The 17,900-nt window shown below is 35.3% G+C and overlaps 1 protein-coding gene across 6 annotated transcripts in view; it reads left to right on the top strand.

The window, feature by feature from the left end:
* LOC118189255 (protein 4.1-like) overlaps positions 1-17,900 on the top strand; it is a 189,054-nt gene that overhangs the window by 33,223 nt on the left and 137,931 nt on the right. The window contains exon 1 of one of the 6 annotated variants that reach the window (XM_085812801.1): positions 5,517-5,655. The exons of the other annotated variants lie outside the window; for them this stretch is intronic. The gene's annotated coding sequence lies outside the window, so the exon portion shown is untranslated. Of the gene's footprint in view, positions 1-5,516; positions 5,656-17,900 lie in introns of those variants that run through there. 6 annotated transcript variants of the gene reach the window in all.

Raw genomic sequence — 17,900 nt, 5'->3', positions numbered from 1 at the left:
CGAGTGGGCAGGCTGCGTGGTTGTGTTTTGTAGTTTTCCCGTGTGCAACGTTTTCCTCGGAAAGCCAGTTTGCTTCAAAAATTCCTCCGTGAAGGCCTTCATGGGACTTTACGTGTTTTATCACATTCGGATAACCAGACGTAACCTTTTTTTATCGTCTTTTTTTGTTTCGAATTCCAGACTTTAAGATCCGCCCATAGATCCACTATAGCAGTTGCGCAACGAAGAACTTCAGACATCGAAGCAGACACAAGCACATCCGTTGTTGTAAAAAGTATCTTTTTTTAAAATTCGCAGGTGTCTAATAAATTTCCGTTAAAATGGTTCCAAACACTACCATCTTTTGTTGCTGATTGGGATGGCTGCAGAAAGTGATTCTGGAGCAACAGAGCGTTCATGTGCGTCTTTTTAGTTCGCTTTTGAGTCCCGCGCTTTTATGATCTGCCCCCACCCCCATTCGGAGTAGGGAAAACCTTTTAGAACTTTCGCCGCTTTTGTCTGTGCCGATCATCAAGACCAAATGGGACGCTCTGTAAACAGGGTTACCAGATCAAAAGTTTTATCTAAAGCCAAAAAAATCGTAGCAAAAATGCTAGGAAAGAACCAGTCTTATTTAAATATATTTTTCGTGTTGTCATCTCTGATAAGCTTCAGATCTGGGTTGTCAGTGCCATAAACTGAAAGAAGAAGAATCTGTAGCTAATTGGTTTTTTAGCCCAACGGGAAATTGTTGCCACCAAATATCATCTCCCTGTATTATATTTAAAGAAGACAATAACTAAGAATATGCATAATTATATATATGTTTCTTGCTTTTGTGATAAAACAACGGTAGCTAGAGCCATTGAATAACGTACTTCTCCACCCTAATATAGGCATATGGAAGACAAAATCTGGAATTTGTTTTTCCCAGTTTCTGGAGATTTGGTGAAGAAATTACAGAATATTTATTTTAAATTATTATTATTATTTTTTTTTTTAAGCAGCAGTAGTTCTTCACTGAATTAAAAGATTCAGTTGCTTTTCACTTTTGTGTAGCAGCAAATAAAAGAGAATATAGTCTTTGGTTTGGTTGATTATGGCAAAGTAAACTAGTGCTATCTGCCTAGAGGGAGAAATGCCCTTCGGGGAGGATTTTTCAAGGGGAACTGCCTCGTACACACGTTACACATGGGGAAACTCCCATGCAACCAGCTCCGTTCGACTACAATCGAATCTAGGTCGGAACTATCAGTGTTCGGTGATTTTACCTTTCGGCCGCTAGGTGGGTGAATAGTCTCTGGATTAAACTACTAATTAGTGTTATTAGATGACTAATAAGCGAGGTGATTGCATGCTTCTGTTTCGTGGTTATCCATACGTGTAATATCTGTACAAATTAATTCCATTTAAGAAAGTCTGTCCAGTGGTGGATGATGAAATATGACCTCTGAGCGCTGGTTTTATCCGCATTCTTTACAGATAATGCTGGACACGACGCTAACGTCTGTTAACGTGCAGACTGCGAGGTGTTTAGAATTTTCCACGTTTTCCCCTTTGCATCATGTAAATACAGGGCAGTTTCGCATAAAAAGTTCCCCACGAAAGCATCCCTCCTATAATCTCATTAAAGCTTACCCGCGGCCGAACGGTAAAGCCCCAGATCATTGGTATAGACGAACGGGCTGACTGCATGGGAGTTTTCGTCGTTTTCGCCATGCGTAACATGGGTACGAGCCAATTTCCTTTAGAAAGTTACCCACGAAAATGTCCTGCAAAGATTATGTTAATTTTATTAACAATTAAATTTCGAGTTAAAGTTCCTTTCCTGTCGATTCTTAACTTCAGCTTACTACTTCCGGCCAGTTTTAGAATCACGTCTGAATGCATAATCAGGAAGAGCGGTATTTAACCGCGAAGTTCTTCGGTCTTCGTGAGAGAGATACCAGGTATTCTGGCTGCACGCGTCCGCCATTTTAGGCTACTCTCTCGTAAGCTATTATCACACTCAGCCGTACTTTAGGCCCTTGATAGCTTCGCAGTCTATTAACGTTAAGGGGCCAACTCAGTTAGAATCTTGATAGCTTCGGCTATATCTCCTTTAGTTAAGATTAGTTTAGTATTATTCTTAGTCTCTTAAGTTCAAAGCCAAGTGTCGGCTTTATTGTACACTCCAAAACGGAGTTTGTTAAATTTTAGTTGGAATAATAAAGAGCTAGTTTACTCTTCTATCTTGTTGTTTCCTACCACACGAACTGAAAGCGATTATTCGCTTATCAGTTCTTAAAATTCTTCACGTTCAACAGTAACTCAGCATTACACTGTGAGGAATCCTACAGTCCATCCTGGTCTCACCAGCGGCCGAGCGGTAAAGACGCTGAACACTGGTAGTTCGGTCCGAGGTTCGAATCCCGCGAACGGGCTGTCTGCATGGGCGTTTTCGTGGTTTCCCCCATGTGTAAGGTGTATACGAGCCAGTTTCCCTTAAAAAGTCCTCCACGAAGGTATCCCTTCCTTAAAGCAGATAGCCCTCGTATGCTTTGCCTAAAAATTGAATAATCCCAATTCCCTACAGGCCATCCCTCCCTCTTGGGAGATAACCGCAAATTCTTTGCCATAATCAAAGACAGATGCAGCTGTGGTGGTTCTGCTGCCTTCATATTTGTTGCTTTAAACGAACCAGTCGTGAAACGAACAGTGCTTTTTTAACTTTTTTTAGTGTCTCGCTTCACTTGCATGTAGTTGTAGTTTATTATGAACTGCATGCGTTAAGTTGCTGTGAAGAAAAAAAGAGGGAAAAAATTAATAGAAAAAAAAATAATAAATAAATCTGAAAGCTTTCAGATTTTAAATTACGCCCAAAGGGGCGTTTTTTCATAACATTTTTGTGTTTTACCTTTATTTATTAAATATGTTCTTCGCACTTAAACCATAAAATTCAGCTCAACAGCAATATCGCAAAATAATTTTAAATTGAGCATCTCTTTAGATTTTCTGATAAGCAGTCTCGCGTGCTGGACATAAAAATAGTGTTTCTCTACAACGTTGCCATAGCTCGCTTTGAAATCCTTGCGTTTGTTAATCAAAAATTCCTTAAAGTTTTACAAAATATGAAATCGATAATAAAACAAATTCCAAATTTGGACTTCCAGATGCCCATATTCGCAGTTGGATTACGTCAATCAAAATTGGATGGCTCTAGGTACTGTTGTTTTATCACAATGCGAGAAACATGCATACATTTATGCAGATTCTTCATTATTTAATTTCTTCAAATATAATACAGGGCGATGGTATTTGTTGGCAACAATTTGAAAAGTGAATCAACGCACAATGCCGAAACGAAATTAATAATCCTTCTGGGCAAATTGCACCTTTGGAATTTGTAAAAATATGTTATTCAAAAAAAATAATAATAATAATAATAATAATAATAATAATAGTAATAATAATAATAAATAAGGGTTGATAATTTACTATTAACATTTATTTGCTTGTTATAAATGAACTACTAAATTAATGTCCATATTTATATAGCAAACGCAAATAATACAAATCTTAAAAAATTTTCGCTGGGCTCCAAAAATTCTGTCCATTCGTGGACTCGGAACTTCAGGCAACTTTACCTTGGAAAATCCATCACGAAAGCATCCCTTAACTCTTGCAAACATTTCGGAGGTTACAGATGCTATGAATTCCATATTCTGATTTAGCTGTAACTATTTTTTTTTAATTTAAATTTTTAAAAAGAAAAAAATTTCTTGATATTGAAATATTAACTAATTTGCTTCGTTTAATTTTAGGAAGTGCTAGATATTTTTACATAAATGAACGTTGTCTTGAGAGCTTATTTAAAAATATTGCCTATGATTTTCATCAAACAATTTTAGTTAAAAAGGATTCACAGATACCGCTTGCAGAGGAAAGTAACCTAGATTTCTAGAATTTTGTTCGAAACAGTTCGATATAGTAACCCTGTTCTGGCTGCTTTACCATTGAGGGGAAGTGCCGGACATAATTTAATAAATCTGGCATTTTGAGTTATGCAATACCTAATGCGAGATTCGGGGAGCGTATTTTATTTATCAATTATTGCACCGAACCCTGCGCTTAAAGTTTAACTGTATAATAAGAAACACATAGAAATTAAACGTAGCTTATATGACCCCTTTATGCTAAGAAACTCAAGTGTGTGATTTCTCAAAGGGGCTGTAGTAAATGAAAAATTTATGTACAATAATGATGAAATATATAAAATATTAAAAATATGAATTAAATTTGAAAGTTTCCAGATTTTCATATTCGCCTAAAGGGGCTTTTTTTTTAACATTTTGTGCGTCACCTTTATTCATTAAATATTACGTTTTTCGCACTTAAACCAGAAATCTAGTTCAACAGTAATATCACAAAATAATTTTAAAAAAGCATATCTTCAGAATTTCCGGTACACAGTCTCGCGCTCTGGAGATATTTTATTTCCCCTTTCCCGTACTGTTGTCATTGCTCGCACTGAAATCGTTGAGTTTCTTAATCAAGAACTCATAAATGCCTCACAAAATATGAAATAGATAATAAAACAAATTCCGGTTTCCAGATGCCCATATTCGGGTGGAGGATTACGCTATTCAAACTTGGATGTCTTTAGCTACCGTTGTTTTATCACACTGCGAGAAACATACATACATTTATGCAGATTTTTCATTATTTAATTTCTTTAAATATAATGCAGGGCTCTAACATTTGGTGGCAACAACCTGGAAAGTGATAATGCATTTATAGTGATTCGACGCAAAATGCCAAAACGAAATGAATAGCCCTTGTAGGCTGACTAAAAATGCGACAGTTTCACTTATAATTTTACTTAAATTATTCATATATGTACCGATTGGATCACCTAATCCCCAGTCGCCCTTTAAAAGGGGGAGTATATAAGGTATTTCTCCCGCCTTCTTAGCGTGCCTTCGTGATGCAGTGGTTAGCACACTCGGCGCGTGTTCGAGAGGTCCCGTGGTTCGAGTCCTGCGGAGGGCATTGCTCATTTTTCATGACTCCTGCTTCAAAATAAACCCAATGTCTCCACAAATTGTTATTGATGTGCTGGTATATTTGCTGCAAACAAGGTGGGTTTTGTGCTAGAAAATGAAAGGTTTCTAATCCTGTTTGTTCAGAATCTTTTAATTAAAAAGATATTACAGTTATTTTTTGACACGTCCTCGTAGATACTTAGTAGTAATTTAATTTTAATCAACTTTCATGTCTGTTCGAGTTAGCTGAATACTGTATTTTTCAGTCTTTAAATCGGAATCCGTTAATTGGGACTTTTCGAATGGGATTTTAGAAATGAGTGTTGCAGTGATGCTGATGCACGAGAGCGTGACTAAAGCGGAAGTGGTCTCAGTCACGGAAGCTGCGGGATCTGACCCCCACCAGGTGGTTGGTTAACCTATCGTGTGGTGTTCGCATTGGTCTACGCATCTTTTTCTAACAGTCCTCATCAAGGATTTTTTTTCTAGACTCTTTTGCCTTCAGCTCCGCTAAATTGGTTGGTGTTATTGTTTTGATGTTTATTCTTCGTGTGTTGTGTTTGATATAGTTACAACTGGTATTTTTTTAAGTACCAAATTGTTGTTAATTACAAGTGCTTCAAGAGGATTTCTTTTGGATTTATTATATCAAGTAAGTTTATTTCTTTTTATCTGCCGTTTAAAAGTAAATTTATATTACTGAATCGACAAAATGGAACAATTTCTAAGAATGTAAAGTAAGACATTTTTAGAGTTAGGTTAATCCCTTTTTCAGATGGTTTCAATTAGCACTTTTTTTAGGAATTAGCTATTTTTAGGAATTAGCACTTTTTAGAGTAATGGAATGAATGGAATTAATTATATATTTTGTTGAAATAATTTTTATTAGGGCAAAATCAATAAATGTAAGATATTGCATCCGGTTATTCTGTGCATACAAGAGGGTTCATATGAAATCGAATCCGTAGTTTAGAAGTGAATGAGGTAAAAATTACCAAGAAGCTGTAAAAAAGGTTTTTATCTTCTATCGAAATCACATGTATCGGAACATCCATGAATGTGAGTTCTGTCTTACACCTGGCTCATGTCGGTGCAGCCTATTTTTGGTAAATGATTTTCTTATGTAACTTCAAAAGTGTGAAGGAAGATGTCACTCTTTTTTAGAGTCGATGTCGAGAGCAGTTTTTTTTTTTTAATCATTGTATAATTTCTAAGCAATTGAAGCCTCCATATTTGCTGTCCATCTGTGGTTCCCAAAATGGTTCCTACGAACCCCCAGGGGTCTTTCTGACCGTTCAGGAAGATTTTCTGAAGATTAAAATTAATTTGGGGTGCGTGGACAACGTCAGGTGATCCTCGAAAGGCTTTATAAAGTAAAATAAGTGTGACCCCTTATTCATTATTATGAAAGTTAAAATACATAGCAATAAATAAACTGATATCGTCATTTATATCCTGGAAAGCGCATGTTTCGGTCAATTTTATGCACTGTTCTTTGATTCAGTATTGGAATTCGATAAAAATTTAATTTCAGGAAATTTCGGCTTATTTTAATTAATCCAAAATATCTAATGTGGACACCACGTGACTTCCTTGTACGGCCTATTAAATTATGCACACATTTTTTGCTGCACTTCATTTAAACTTATTTTCCGCGAATTTTAGTTTCTTATTTAGCGAATTTTATTATTATTTTTTATTTATCGAATTTCCTCGAAAGATATATTTCTAAATCAAGCAGTTCAGTTCTCACAAAGCGGCAAGGCAAAAATACATAAAACTCTATCTTCATTAAAAATGTTAAGATACAGAAAAAAACCTAAACCACCAAATATAGTTAAAAACAGCTTAAATAATTTTTACAATTAAAATTAGAGTTTGTACGCAAAAACAAGCAATTCCGCCAGCGAGCAAGAACACAAATTTTTCCGTGCACAAAATTGAAAGTTAACTTTTGGTCACATTTGGTAAAAACACACTGAATTTGGTGTACCAGCTGACTTAATTCACTATTCTGCAAAGAGTTTCAAATGCAAACAAATGGGGGCCTCGTTAGGATTAGCAACATTTAAACTTTTAAACTGTTGATAATTCTACAGCTATTGCATGCAGATTGACTAAAAGCATAAAAACCTTAACCGGAACATAAGAATAACATAATTTAATCGCTTTAAAGTAAAAATCGCGCAGTTTACTAACATATAAGAATAAAAAACTGAACTCACCGAGCGGGGTAACAGACTGGCAGTAATATGTATGTAAGATATAATAAAATACGATGGCTGCGCTAAGAAATGATTGAAGACCTTAAAATTGACTATTCTAAATTTTATGTTCTCCTCTGAGTTCATCTGTTCTCCCAAATTAGATATCTTTCCGTGTTACATAACGCTGCTTGACAAAGGGAACTAAAACCTAAAATTAACCAATCGCAGCTGAGCTGTACTTATGCACCTAGCTAGTATAAATATCTACTAACTGCATAGTCGGTCTCTCTCTATCTTTCGCCTCTTCGCCTGCCTGCTAACAGCGTATCGCTCAGCCTCTGCTAGCTATTCGCCATTATTTAAAATGTAATTGCATATCTAAAATTATGGGGCGCGTTCAGCACCCGTAATCTTCTGTCAGTATGACGCAATGTCCAATCATCTACGCAACAGAATATTCTACCGTGACTAGAACGTGAATTGTTTTCATCTTCCGCCAAAAGTACAACGTTATAAATATATGTTTGCTGCGGCCGATGACAACGAAAAAGGGAGGTGCACAAAAACGTGTTATAGCAGTTCCATATCAAAATTTCAGTGTTCTACCGTTACTGGTTTTTGAGTTTTGCGAAATACATACGTACGTACTATTCTTCTGAATCCATTTTACAATCCGTTTTGGGAAAAAAAGTCTTATATTCTGTCCGTAAATACAGGGACATGGAAAAGTGGACGGAGCACCAGAACTTCGTCAGTGACTTTTACAGGTATTGCTCCGCCGCAAAACTGTACCCGCTGGGCTTTCGGCCTAACAAGACATTTACATAGAAACTTTACATTAATACTAGACTTACGTATTGAATATACAATTACAAAGACACAGTATACAATTATTACAAAGAAATTAACCTATTAACAAAAGTTATGGCAGATTAATATAACATAATTACTTCGGACATACATCATACAAACTTTCATTGTGCATCGGACATGGCCCACCAGCGGCCGAGCGGTAAAGACGCTGAGTGTGTGATTATGGCAAAGCCTCGAGGGCTATCTGCCTACGTAGAGGGATGCCTTCGTGGAGGACTTTCTAAGGCAAATTGGCTCGTACTCACGTAACACATGGGGAAAACCCCGAAAACGCCCATGCAGCCAGCCCGTTCGCGGGTAAAGACGCTGAACGCTGGTAGTTCAGTCCGAGGTTCGAATCCCTATTAGTCTCAAAACGGCGTTTCACTATAAACAGCGAATCACTTTTTAAATTGTTGCCACCAAATATTACCGCCCTGCATTATATTTAAAGAAATTAAATAATGAAGAAATTGCATGAATGTATGTACGTTTCTCGCATTGTGAAAAAAAAAACGACTAGACAATTTTGAATAACGTAATCCTCCACCCGAACATGGACACCTGGAAGCCCGAATTTTGTATTTCGAACTTGCGTTTTTATTATCTATTTCATATTTTGTAAAATTTTAAGGAATTTCTCATTAACAAACTCAACGATTTGAAAGCGAACAATTACAACACTTCTATGGGAAAAAACATTTCTGTCTCCAGCGTGCGAGACTGTCTATCGAAAACTCTAAAAATATGCTAATTTCATATATTTTATGGCATTGCTGTTGAATTGAGTTTTATGTGGTTAAATTCGAAAAACATGATATTTACAATGTCTCCCAAAAGTGTTCCCACACTTAAAGAATTTGCAGAAAAAGTTCTGTAACCCGGAACTGAATTCAAATATAAAGTCCAGTACTTTTTTCGTATCATCTCCTTGTGATTTTGAATAAAACTAAACTTTTTAATTTTTAAAAATGATTCATTTTCTTTCACTAAAATTGAAAATGTAAGAAGGCTTAGATAAAACACGCCACAAAAGTGATCGTACACCGTAAAATTCCATAAATGAAATGATCGTCTACCCTTTTTCCCTCCATTCTGGTGACCTTTGAAAATTATTTGATTTTTTTCTGCTTCCTTACTTCGTTATATTTTATTTAATGTCTAAAAATGCCTCGTAGTCGTAAGGAAACAACAAACAGCCTTCGAAAATTAATCATTTTTTATCATAAGGATAGAAATTAGTTTCGGGATATCACTAAATTAGTACATCTATCTCATTCTACAGTGCAGTATGTGATAAAATGCTTTAAAGAAGAAAATCGGATCCAAAACAGAGGATCCAAATAGAGGTTCTCCGGCAAAGAGGACTCGACGTGACTCAACGTGATCACAGATTTTTAGTTAGAAAATCTGTTGAAAAATCCCGTCTGAGAGTTGTAAACATTTCTACATCATTTACTGAAAACTTTCTGCTTCAGTTTCACTTAAAACTGTTTGAAAAGTACTCAGATCAGCTGGATTACGTGGCGGCTCTGTTCGAAGAAAATTTTTTGGAAGTGCAAAAAATAGAAAGCTGAGGCTTTTCTGCTCAAAATCAATGGTAAATAAGCCGAAAGCTTATTCGAATCACGTCTTGCGCACTGCACCGACTCGCTTCTGCTTAAACGTGCTTAGTGCGGAGGCCTGATCGACTTAGGGAGACATTGAGGACAGAACCTCCCAACCTCATGCCGTCCAGCAGCCCAGACCTCCAAAGCAGCTCAATCACAGCACCGTTTGCAGATGAAAGCAAATTTAATATTTTTCATAAGAAGCATGAGATGCTTAATCCCAAGATCTTGGTTGGTACAGTAAGCATGGTGGTGGAGGTGTTCTTATGCGTAGGTGCATGTCGGCATCAGGCTTAAATAATTTAGTACTCGTATTTATTAATGGCACAATGAACCATGCTCTGTATTTAAATATTTTAAAAGGTAATTTAAAATTACCCACCCAAAATTTGGATACCGGAAACAACTTACCGTATATACCCGCGTATAAGTCGACCCCCCACTTCGACATAAAAAAATTCGAAAAAAATAAGAAACCCGCGTATAAGTCGACCCCCCAAGTAAATATACGATAAAAAATACCTTGGTAAATAAACAAAATCAAAATCCTTCAACGTCCGATTCATGGTCAGATTCGCCAAACATTTCATAGAACTCTTCTGTCGTCATTGGCTCGTCATCATGTAAGGATCTTAAGTTTTACTAACGTTTATTTTATTTTAAATCTTTACTATCACTTCTTATTTTCTACTTCCGGCCAGAATTATAAGCGTGAAGGTTTTTATGCAAAGTTTGTCTGGCGAACGCCAAGTATTTAAGTGTGGCCTTTTTGCCAAGCAAAAGAGAGGAAGCAGTGAGTACCTTAGAAGTTACGCAGTTGCTGTTTGCCTTCCAGGCCAGAGGTTTTAATCATCTTGATAAATTAAAACGTATTGTAGTGTTCACAGTCTCTTTGCTACATACGCTTCCTGTTATTATAAGGCCAATCTTCCACGTGTATTATTCTAAATTTAAATTAGAGTTTAGTTTTATTTTTATACTTTTACGTTAGACCCCGAGTGGTGGGTCAGTGTATTCCGAAGTACGGAAGTTATTGTATATAGAGAAAAATAAAGGGTTTTGTATACCCTTCGTCTGTATCCTGTCTACTTACCACAATTAGTGAACATAGCTTTAGTAAGCTCTCTGTTCCGAGTCAGGTCCTTGTATGTTCCCGAAGAAGGTTAGAAGGAACATTGAACCTGATAATCATACATATTTTCAGTCTCGAACTCTGTATTGTTACGATCAATACTAGAGCCTTCGTCGTCATTTTCACTTTTAAAAACAGCATTATCTTCCGTGCCGTCTAGTTCGTTGCTAATACAACATTTTTTAAATGATTTTATAATCATTTCAGAGGGTATTTCGTTCCAAGCATCTTTAACCCACTGACCAATTAATGTAATATCGGGCTTTTTAATGTTGCCTTCCTTTGTAAATGTTGGTCGACCGGAACTAATCCACTCTGCCCAATATTTTCTAAAATTTACTTTGAAGGGCTTATCGCGTGGGCTATTTTTTTTAAATTTTGACGTGTACGCCTGTTAACAAAAGTATTTCATGAATGAACAATAACTATTATAAAGACTTATACGTACGTAAAAACTATCTGCATTTCTCTTTTCTTGGCGTGTTGGCGAAACTTTTTTATTGCTCGATATTGATCGGTTGTTCAGGGGCCGAAAATTCTTTGGTTTAATCGAAACTTACTCTAGTTAAAGTCTGAAACTCTGTGATTAGTTCGTCACATAATTTAAGTCATGAAATTACTTCAAGTAAGTGACTTATTTGATAAGTCGTCCAATTTGAGTGAACTGCATTATATAAAGAAATTTTTGAACTTCCGATTCTTTTAATTTTTTATGGCCCCGCGTATAAGTCGACCCCCCCCCCACTTTGAAGTCTTTTTTTTTTTTTTTTTGTCCAAAATATCTCGACTTATACGCGGGTATATACGGTAATTTTTTTATCAGAATAACGATTCTAAGCAGACGGCCTTCAGCGTTTGCCATGTCTATAATTGTCCACAAGCTCTAAAAACACCAGCTCAGTCACCAGATTTAAACCCAACAGAACAAATCTGGAGAGAATTAGAGGTTAGAGTACGAAGGCACTACATTAAGACAGAAACCGAACTGAAAACGGTCATGATGGAAGAATGGAGGAGCATTGATGCAGATAATTAAAAAAAAAAAAAAAAAAAAACTGGTGAACTGTATGGCCATGCGTTTGAAAGCTGTCGTAAATACTGCAGTATATACTACAAAATACCAACTGACAGAAATACTGCAATATTTACTAACATGTGCAGATTTCTTTAAGGAGCCTCGTACACCTTAAACCCCTTATGATCTTCGAATATGTGACTTCTGCAAGAATTGGCATACTTTATTTATTTTAAAAGCAATTACTTCCAACATTTTACAGCTGTCTATATAATATAGCTGCTTTGGAAACTAGTAACCAGAAAGTTTGTGTTGCCACAAATATTTTTGTAATTTAATCCACTTTGTGAGAAAATTTTTCGTCACGTTTCCACCTTGCGCGCACGATATTTTCAAAATGACTACTGGTACATACTTGAAATTGAATGGAATTCTTTATATGGGTACTATTTTCTAACTGAACCAAAAATCTGATGAATATTTTAATATTAAAAAATTTTATGCACGAAAACATTACAGATTTTTTTTAATTAAATGCATTTTATAAACTCATCTCCAAATAAAATAAAAATTTAACATGAAATTCTTAGAATTTTTGGTTTCCAGTAGTTTCCAAATGTTATAAAAGCCATGTATTAAATATGGAATTAAAATTATGCAACAGAATGTTTTAAACTGTGCGCGCAAGGTGGAAAGTTGACGAAACATTTTGTCACGAAGCGGATTAAATTATAAAAATATTTGTGGCAACACAAACTTTCTGATTCCTGTTTCAAAAAGTAGTTATATTATGTAGTCAGCTGTAAAAAGTTGGAAATAATTACGTTTAAAATAAATAATGGTGCTACTTTGGTAGACGGTTGCACGGATTTTGGCGATGTTTTGGCGATTTTCCTTTGGCGAGTAATACAACTTATGGTAAACCCATTGCTGGATATGTTATTTATTGTAACCGATACTTTGTTGTCATTTTATTTTAAAAATAATGCGTTTTATTGTGCATAAATTCCGTGTTTAAAATATTATTTATGGCTTTTAAATATTAAAAATCAATTTAATTTTGCATTTTTATTTGAAATAAAAATTTTATTGTTTATCATATTTTATGAAATTTTATGTTGTGGATGATGTAATCAATGACGTCACCTTACTTTAAAAGTAATTCGTTTTAATATGTATAAATTTAATCTAATGTTTTAAACATTATTTATGGCTCTTAAATATTAAAATACAATTTAATTTTGCATTTTTTTTAAAAAATGATTTTATTATGTATGAATTTTTAAATAATTTTAATTCTAGCCGTGATGTAATAAGCTCTCTGATTGGTTATAGAATATTTGTGCATTAACGAGCTGTAATCAGCTCCCTGATTGGTTACTGACAATTTGTGCATTTCCGCGCCGTTTTAAAATTTAATTTATATCTTCGAATTCCTTCAAAGATGTCTTCAAAGATGTTATCTAAATTATGATTCTGATTTTTTATTGTGGTACTTATCAGTAAAGAATAGGTTAAACACTAAAAAAAATGTAAGTACATATTTTTCTTTTATTTTATAATTGTATACTTCAATTTTTGTTAAAAAAATTAATACACTATTTTCAGAAATTGCTGAGATAATTATTGTCCATATGTTTTAATGTTAATTATATTCTATATAACGTATTTTAAAGTATTTGAATTTAATAATATTCTAATTCTTTTAAATGTTGGTATGATGGTTTTTAATTTGATGTTCAATTTCAGTAATATTTTAATCTAATTAAACGTTGGCCCAATGTTTTTATAGCGGTGTTTTTATTCTCTTCTTTGCTATATGAAAGTAATAATAACCTTACTTTAGTATTTTATACTCATAGTAAATGTATTTATTTACACTTGCCTGCCATCTTAAAAAACGACATTTTCAACAAAAAATTAATCCATTACTTTTAACGATATTTATTTATTTTTTTTTTAAGTTTCGAATACTTTACTATGCGTAAAAACAGCGTTTTTCAAGATGGCTGACGTTTTTAAAAACCGCGCCAACAATTGCGCCAACGTAAACCGCCAAAAATCCGTGCAACCGTCTACCAAAGTAGCACCTAAATAATTTGTCTCAATTCTTGCAACAGTCACATATTCGAAGATCTTATGGGTTTTAAGGTGTATGATTCCAAAGCGTAAGACGTTTGTGAGGTAACTTTTCTGTTACCTTTTTTTTACTAGTTTTCCAAAAAAGTATGATCTCTTTTGTTCATATAATATCTAATGTAGTTTTGCTAAGAGAAATTTATAGATATTACTAAAGAATTCTCATTCTAAAATATTAATGTTTGTTGATGATTAAAGCTATATTTCAATGAAACTCGTAAGTGTACGAACACTTTTGAGAGCCATTGTAATAAATAAAGCTAACACACAAAACGTTAAAAAAAAAAAAAAAAAAATGCTCGTTTGAGGCGTAATATAAAATCTGAGAGCTTTCACATTATATATCTTTTTACATCATTTAAAATGAAGTCACGTTCTAAAACTTATTACATTTTCACAGTAGCTTATAAGGAGTTGTATCATAATTTTCCTAAAATAGCTGTGTAAATTTAACAACGACGTCAGCGTAAGGTTAATAGATGTGGGTGAAATAAATAATAGTGTTTAATTTGGTCCGTGAGTTAATTATGGCTTGTTTATATTTTCCACGCAATGAGTGTCAGGCCCTGTAGCTTCCCTTTCGCAAAATGTGCCAGCTCACCTTTTCCACGAACTGAGTCGACAAAGCTGGTAATAACCTCCGCACTTCTGCTAAACAGCCGGCCATTCCCCCCACCAATAATTAACTCTACGCGGAGGATTATCATCGCTGTATTTATACTTGGACCCTATTAGAATACTGGCTGGGGTGCGTGGCGTTTCCATTATGCAGTTGTACTTTGCTAGAGGGGTAGAGGTTAATTGTTTCATTTGTGGGAGTGAAACGTTATTGGGCAGATTAAAGATGCAAATGTTCGTAATAGTGCCGAAAACATGGATACTCTTTTTCTGTTTTTATGCGCAGGACGAAAGTATTGATATTATTACGCATTTTCATATACGTAAATAATCTTAGTGAAATTATATGTGAAATTGTAGTATTTTTTGGTATAGTGTAGCATTAAATGCTTGAAAGAGACTAAGCTATGTCGGAAAAATAAGAATACGGGGGCAAGGCTATTTAACATTGAGTAAATCGCTAGCTCGCTCAATTCGCGAGGCCCACCAGCGGCCGAGCGGTAAAGTCGTTGAACACTGGTAGTTCGGTCCGAGGTTCGAATCCCGCGAACGGGCTGGCTGCATGGGCGTTTTCGTGGTTTTCCCCATGTGTAACGTGTATACGAGCCAGTTTCCTTTAGAAAGTCCTCCACGAAAGGCATCCCCCCCTTTAGGCAGATAGCCCTCGAGGCTTTGCCATAATCACACACACACACACAATTCGCGAGATATCGCCAAGCTGGCGAGGGTTTTGGCGATTAATTCTTGTCGACAAATTTCACCAGTACTGGATATTGTGGCCACGAACTAAGTCACATCTCTGTCAAGACATGTCTGTCTTCATGAAACGCTTTCGAAGTGTTTGTACGAAGAAATGTATGATATACACCACCACTAGTGACAGTGCCACAATGCCAGAATTGCAGCAATAATAAAGTAAGTAAAGTAAGTAGAGAAGTGAAAAATGAGTTACGCCTTCGCCGGGAGTCGAACCCGGGACCTCCGGAATACGCGCCCAGCGTGCAGACCACCACACCACGAAGGCACGCTAAGGCGGCGGGAGAAATACCTTATAAAGTATCCAAGCAGTAACATATATAAGCATTCAAGCTTATAAGAATTTATGTATTCAATGTAAACTATGATACATATGTACTTTACGTATCCAAGAATTATCGTATGTATACGTAAGATAAAAGATATGAAAGCACACTTCTAAATTTAATTCACTATAACCTCTTTTATTTTTTTATTTCATTTGGAACCTTCATCGCTCTATCCTAAAATAGCGCTGTAAATCTAAACTGCGTCATTCAAATTAATCATGCGATCTTACATAGCCCTTAATGCAGATGCCTCTTGACCAATCACCAAATTGTAAACCAAAACTAAAAACTGAAATTTTTGACTCCCTGCCTTCTTTCTAGGAACTGATGCGTCACTTTTGCTTGTGCTTTCCTCTTCGCTAGATGCTGTATTGTAATCATGTATGAGCTGCTATATTCGCTTCTATGCCAATAATATAAAACATTGTAATTGTTGTTTAATAGGCACGAGTATAGAGTGCCAAGGAGTGGAATTTAAATAAATAAAAAGAATTTAATCCGGCTCGACTGCTTCTTCTTCAAAAATGGATGGACGCTCTAAGCATCAAGTATTTACGCAATTAGTAATTCTATATTTCTACGCATCTACGTCTCTGTTTTCTTATTTCAATGCCTCCAAAAGTGTTCTGTCATTACATTCTTCGGCCAGTTCTAATTATAAAAATTCTACACGAGTTAGTTAAGCTATGTTCACAGCGAATCATGGGAAAAGTCCTGTTTCACCGAAAATTTGAATGCAAGTTTGTACCGCATTCACGATCGAATCATTCATGTCGTGTCATCCAACCACAGTTTCATTACATATATATGACAACAACCGTACTCAAGTACTCATATAATTAATGCATATAGGATAATGTAATCAAGTAAGTAATCAATCAACTATTCAAGTATATAACTAGTATTCAAGTGTATAAACAGTATTCATATAACATAATCATGTATCTATTATATATCAACGCATGTAAGTACTCAAATAACGCAAGTTCCCAAATAATAAATGTAAACAGGTTTGATGTATTCAAGTGTCTTACTGCATATTTTATCGCCAATTTTTCTGAATGAAATACCATCGCTTTACCCACAGTGCCATCCATCTGTGAGACTCCATCAGGACAAAGCTAGCAGTCACACATCAAAATCTACTGTAAATTTCCTAAAGAAATGGAATAAAAAACTGGTTTCAAGGCCACTGATATCCCTAATAAATCTCTCGATGTGTCACCTATGGATTTTTGTGCTTTCGGACTTTTAAAAACTGCATTATCCAAACGTTGTCCCAAAACCCTAACAGGACTCTGGAAAGCTGTTCGGGAGGAATGGGATAGAATACCTCTTCTACCACTTCAAAAGGCATTATTATCCTGGAAATTGCGGTGTCGAAAGATAGTTCAGAATAAGGGATGTCAAATAGAACATTTAAAACACAAGAATTTTACGTAATTTAGTTTTGTGAATACAATATACATCGTCTAAAAAATGTGTGAACAGCCTCTGTATTCATGTAATATCATCCAGGTTCCTGTTCTTTTGAGACTTCACACAGAAGCAAGTGCATTCGCGAGTCCTTTTGAGACTCGGAAGTTGCCGGTTCAAGATAGTGGAGGGCGTGGGACATATACCTGCTTTTACCTTTGTTAGACACCAAGTATTCCCGTCCTCCGTCACCTGTAGCCAAATTTAAAGAGAAATCGCCAAAAGTTGCCGACTGTTTGAGGACATTTTAGTCCTTTCCCTGTATAACTGTAATTAGTATACGCCTTCTGGTCCCTTTAATTTTGATTAACCAGGCTATCAAAATTCGATCAAAAGAATATGATAAAAAAAGCACTGTAGAAATCAAACCGTCTGTGTTTAATTGCGAGTCGAATTTCTGCCGATTCAACAAGGTGCGACAGAAATTCAATTCACAATTAAAGACCTACAATTTGATTAAAAAGTTCCAACTTCATGTGTTCTATTTTTACATTATGATTTTCTTTTATTGGCATCAGCGGTGCTATAAGTCTCGAAAATCAGTTTTGTTTTCAAATTGTTGCCACCAAATCTAATTTCGATTTATTACTTTAAAAAATTAAATAATGAAGAATTTGTATGTTGTGTGTATGTTCCTCGGATTGTCAGAAAACAAAACAAACCTGAGTCACCGAATTTTTAATACACGTAGTCCCCACCCGAACATGAGCACGCCGAAGTACGAATTTTTAATTTGTTTTGATTGATTTATTTCATATTTTAT

The sequence above is a fragment of the Stegodyphus dumicola genome, chromosome 1 (genome assembly GCF_044657685.1).
Source record: "Stegodyphus dumicola isolate Sdum_Otavi_A_Nest chromosome 1, ASM4465768v1".
Classification (NCBI taxonomy): Eukaryota; Metazoa; Arthropoda; class Arachnida; order Araneae; family Eresidae; genus Stegodyphus; species Stegodyphus dumicola.
This window is presented reverse-complemented; position numbering and strand designations above follow the sequence as displayed.